The sequence below is a fragment of the Ictalurus furcatus genome, chromosome 3 (genome assembly GCF_023375685.1).
Source record: "Ictalurus furcatus strain D&B chromosome 3, Billie_1.0, whole genome shotgun sequence".
Classification (NCBI taxonomy): Eukaryota; Metazoa; Chordata; class Actinopteri; order Siluriformes; family Ictaluridae; genus Ictalurus; species Ictalurus furcatus.
In genome coordinates, this window is record NC_071257.1 from 29,030,789 (window position 1) to 29,036,788 (window position 6,000).

A 6,000-nucleotide genomic window follows, 5' to 3' on the forward strand; every position below is an offset into this window, starting at 1 on the left:
ACTTTAGTGGTTTGTGTGGGTCAAAATGAGCCAGAACTGTATCTGACATCACCAGTTTCTTCGCTTCCTGAAAATCTTGTGTGCATTGTTTAGTCCTTGTCCATTTTTTACCTGCTTGTAACAGGGCATTTAGAGGATGGAGAACAGTAGTTAGATTTGGCAAAATCTCTTTAAGACTCGTGCTAAGTGACTATTGTCACGATGATGTCATTGTAGTAACATTGGGTACCAGAGCAACCCTGAAGTACCTGATCCATAGCGCTTTGCCATAAGATCAGTGCTGAGGCAACACTGAAAACAAGCCTTTTATAGAGGTACAAGCTCTTGTGAATATTGATAGTCAAGAATACGTTTGAGTCCTCCTTCATTTCCCTCTGTAAATATGCTTCCGCCAAGAGCTGTCCTCCCGAAAGTGTAGCAAAAATATCCTGTATTCTCAGTAGTGGATGTTGTTCTGCCTGTAATTCAGGGTTAACGGAGACGTTAAAATTCCCACACAGACTTACAGTTCCATCTTCATTGGTGACAGGAACAACTGGATTTGCCCATGGACTCCAGTCAACCTTTGAAAGTATTCCTTCAGGTTCCAAATGATCCAGCTCAATTTCCACTTTCTGGCAAATAGCATAGGGGATAGGCCACACCTTGTGAACCTTGAGTACTGCATTCTCATTTAGGGTTAACTTTCCTTTGATATGCTTCAGAGTTCCGATTCCCGATTGAAACACTGCTACAGCCCCATCCAGCACTTTTTCCAGTTTCATTTGAGTGCACGATGATTCAGGAACTGTGACTTGCAGACTTTTTATGGATTTCCAGACCAACTACAGCTTCCTCAACCAGTTACGTCCCCAAAGTGCTGGTCTCTCTGTTTGTACTATAGACAGATCCAATTCGCTCTGTTGATCATTGTACTTTACAGTCATGGACATCACCCCTAGAGGAATTATGGGCTCACCAGTATATGTTTTCAGTGTGACAGGCAATGGCTTAAATTTAGCTGTTTTGAAAGGTTTTTCAAACTCGTGCTGTGACCTCACTGATACAGCAGAGCCTGTATTCAATTCCATAATGATTGTCTGTTCATTCACTAGAGGTATAAGCCAGATTTCTCGTTTTAAGTCACTTTTCAGATTTCTAAATTTGCCAAACCCATATCACTTTCTTTGTCTGATGTTTCTTTTTCTGAGCCTTGTACTGTCTCTATTTCTCACTATGTGGTACATGCTCTTTGTATGTGTCCAATTTTGTTGCATTTTCTGTACATTTCAGTTTTGAATCTGCACTGATTTGCTTTGTGTCCACCTCTGTCACAACGGTAACACAGTTCAACTTTTTGCATTGTCTTTTTAGCTTTACATACAGTGGTCACCCTGTTTACAGACATTTTCACTCCTGATTGCAGCTCTACTGCGACTCTGGCAGCCGTTTCCATGGCGACAGCAATTTCAACCGCACGTTTGAATGTGAGATCTGCCTCTGTGAGCAATCTCTTCTGTATGCTCTCTTGTGAAATACCACAGACTAGACGATCTCTTAGCGCGTCATTCAGTCCATCCTCAAACTGACAGTGCTCTGACAACTTCTTTAATTCAGCTACAAAAACCGCGATTGGCTATCCGTTGATCTGATTCCGTTTATGAAACCTGAATTGTCCTGCCATGAGCAGCGGTATTGGCGCTACACACTCTTGCATTATTTTCACAATATTGTCAAAACTAAGACTGGCAAGCTTTTTGGGAGCAGTGAGGCTTCTCAGCAGTGCATAAGCTTTCCACCCTATCGCACTCAACAACACTGACACCCGCTTGTCATCGGCAGTGCTGTTAGCTTTGAAATACTGCTTAATTCGTTCATAGTACATAGTCCAATTATCCATAGCATTGTCAAATGCATCAATCTTTCTTATTTCACTTGCTATTTTATGCAGAAACTACCCCTCAGTCTTTTTGAGGTTAGGTTTCTTCTCTGTTTCACTTCTCCCAGAAAAAAATCTCCACCCTAAAAAAAACTAGGAGAAAGTGCTACCATATAATATCTGTAAAATCCTCCTCACCAACCGTTGTGTTTTTGATACTGTTCAAATAACACAAATAAGATTCGGGACAACGGTGGCAGTTCATCTTTGGGTTTACTGCGCAATAGGAATTACCAAACTCTGTGAACACAGGTCTTTTTGTACAATGAACCAATACATCACCAACCAAATATTAACACAGAGTTAATTTCTAGAGTGGCCAAACAGTGCTTATTCCTGAGTTTACATATAACTCAACATACTACAGGTATACTGTAGGTTTGATTTGCTCAATTGTGGAGTGGGTATGGGTTCAAACTCTGAGGGGTTTTCACCCCTGACCACCTGGCATGGTTGCAAATATATACTGGATGATTCGGTGTCAGTGGAGGATTGCTTGTTAGCAATCGGAAATGAAATTGGTGCATGAAACATTTTATCTGCGTCAAGGATGAATAAGGTCATTGTTATCTTTCTGAAAGTGTTAGCTATGGTGGTTCATTTAGTTGAGTGTGGTATATCAGTGAGAGATGTTTTCACTGCAGTGCTACTGCTGTCTAACCCCTCAAAAAAGGTAATTCTTTGAAATGTTCCGCTGTTTATATCCAATGATACGCTCGAGCGCATGCTTGTGCGCTACAGCAAAATTGTTGGTTCAATGAAGATGATTCCTCTGGGTTGAAAAAGTCCGGATTTGAAACACATAATGTCTTTTAGATGACAGATTTTTATGCTATTGAGTGCTGAATATCAGGATTTGAATGTTGCAGTGAAACTGGCAATATTGGGCAAGGATTATACTATCTTAATAACTAAAACTTGAAACATACTCTCCGAATTTAAGGCTTTTCAATGAATCATGTGCTATTGCCATGAGAAAAGCTACTTTAGAGGAACAAAACGTTATCAACTGAAGAAATTCATGTGCAATGTTCAAAAATGAATGAAGACTCGATCTGTGAAATACCACTGAGACTAATTTATCTTTTTCACCCTTATGACTTCCTTTAATATTGGCTCTAGGGATGTCAAGAGAACCGATACTTCGGTACCAAGATGGTACCAACATTGTTAAAACGTGATGGTACTTGTTTTTCTGCAGTTCCGTTGGTACCTTTTCTAATGAAAGTACCGAGGTTGCCATTCTTCCGGAACTGAAGGGGGCAGCAAATACGCGCAAGTCTTTTAGTCAGTCCACAAGTGGTGAGGAAGAAGAAGAACGCCTACAAGCACAAGGGAAAATGTACAGGAGATTAGCTTAGCTTAAGCAGTTTAGTGGTTGCCCGTGTGCAACCGATGCTATCATTCATTTCAAACAAAGGGAGGAAACACCTGGAATTTGGCGAAGCACCTGAAAGACGGTCCTATATTATGTTTGTTTGAGGCAGCTGGCATTGTTGCCGTGAAACCAGCTAACGTTATACTCCATGTAATGTTTGCGATAGCCAGTTATTTGTTAACGATGCTAACACATTGCAGTGTTTTAAACTACCTCCTAACAGACCACCATGCATTGCCTTTCAGCCCGTGTCCTGTCAGCAACATGTAGCCTAATGTCACAAATAATTATTCAAATGTTCATGCTTTTAATAAATCTTTTTGGCCTGCCACCATATCAGTGAATTTAAACTAATGCTTGCATTCAGAGTATAAGCGGTGTGTGTGCGCGTGTGCGTGCGTTTAGGAGTGCACCTTAGCACTTGTTATTAGTCATTGTCAGACAGTGTTTGATAACTAAAATATCCCTCTCTCGCTCGCTCTCTTTGCCAGTATCAGCTAGAGGAGGATGTCCTCCAGGAGATTTTAATTTTATTTAAAAAAATAAATAAATCATTGTTTTTTAAACCACACCATGGTATCAACTTTGGTATTGAGTATCGTGTAATTTTGGTGGAATCGGTACCAACTACTAGATTTTTGGTATCGTGACATCCCTAATTGGCTCCTTTAATATTATTGGTTGTTATTATGGTTATAAAATGCGCTGAAAAGAGAACTGCGTTGTTTGAATATTTACAGTTAAAATAGACATATATCACTTTATTACAAAAGACACATACAGATATTCAAAATTAGATGCAATGGATAACTGAATGGAAGGGTAGTGTACTGCTTAGTCATGGTACAAATCTGAGTGCAGGAATTGAAATATTCCTTTCACCAGGGGTACAGAGTGAGTCTTTTGTGTTTGAGATAATTCTATGAAATAATAATTCTATGAGTGGATGTTACCTTAGGTGATTCCAGTTTTTCTTTTTTCAATGTTTATGCCCGAAATCTGAACATACATCCTTTTTTGAAAAATTCTCTGAGGCTATATCAGATTGTTTGCAGGATATTATCATTGTGTTGTGGGTGATTTTATTTGTACTTTACATCAAGCTGTAGATAGGAATCATAAGGAACCTCATCCTAGCTCACTTGAAGCACTTAGGTCTTTAATTGGTCATTTTAGTCTTACTGATTTATGGAGAGATAGCTTTCCAGGTGTTAGACAATATACCTGGCTCAAACTAAATTCTAATGAAATGCCAGGGGCAAGACTGGATGTTTTTGGTGCTTCTATTTCACCAGACGTCTTGTCTGATCATCACTATATTTCCATGATCACTTATGTTCATTTTATTAAATCTTATAGTTCATACTGGCATTTTAATAATAAGCTACTTCAAGGTAATTCTTTTATTCAGGCTTTTCAACTTTTTTGGAAACTTGGAGAGAAGAGAGAGAGTTTTTTTCTGAAAATATTCTTCAATTAAACATTCAAGGCAATAATGATGATTCATCTCCCAGAGAAATTTAAAGAAATCAATTTCTTTGAAATAACTTATTGGAGGAAAGAGGAAAACGAGCTTTAATTAAAGCCAGATAAACTCATTTAAATGACATGGATGCCCCCACACCTTTTTTTTTTTTTGGACTGGAAAAGAAGCACCTTCGCTATTTAAAACTACTTAATGGCAGAGAAACAAATGATCAAAAGGAAATTAATGCTACTGCTTTGTCATTTTATTAAAACTTGTAACAGGCGGAGTCATGTGACGAATCAGCGGTAGATGAGCTCTTATGTGGTCTCCCTCAAATTTCAGAGCCAGATAAAATGAATTTAGAGAGCTCTCGTAAGTTTTCTGAGATTTCAAGAGCCATTCTAGAGTTGAATTCTGGGAGGTCTCCTGGGATAGATGGCCTGATAGGAGAGTGCTATCAATGCTTTTGGACTTTGATTGGACAGGATTTTTTATGCAGTTCTACTGGAATGTGTTAATTAGGGGATTCTTCCTCTGAGTTGTCGAAGAGCTGTTTTAACTCTAATTTCTAACATTCTTTTGAAACATTGACGCCCTGGCGTATTGCTACTCACTGTGGATTTGAAGATATTGTCAAAGGCTCCAACAAATAGATTAAAACAATATATCAAATGTAATTCAGGAAGATCAAACATATTGTGTTCCGAAATGAAAGATTTTTGACAATCTCTTTTTGATAAGAGATTTGATAGCTATTCTAAAAAGGCATGCCTTCGATATAGGTTTTTTTCTCTCATGATCAAGAAAAAGCCTTTGACTTTATTTGTAATTTGTATTTTTTAAGACTCTGGAAGCTTTTGGGGTTGGGTCTCATTTTGTGACCCTCATTAAGCTGCTGTATAATAATATTTATGGTATGCTTAGAAATAATGGCTCCTTGACCAGACATTTTTCTGTAACTCGAGGCATAAGACAGGGTTACCCACTTTCTGGATTATTGTACACCATTTAAAGTGAACATTTGTTGGTTTCATTAAGGAATAGGTTACCTGCTATGCATTTCTGTTTACCCAGATGTAACCCCAGCATGACTTACAGCTCATGCCAATGACATGACTGTTTTTGTAAGTATTTCTGATGATATAGTTAACTTAACATCTTGTTTGGACAGTTTTCAAAGAGCTAGATCTGCTTGTATAAACTTGGAAAAATGCACAACATTATTGATGGGAGACT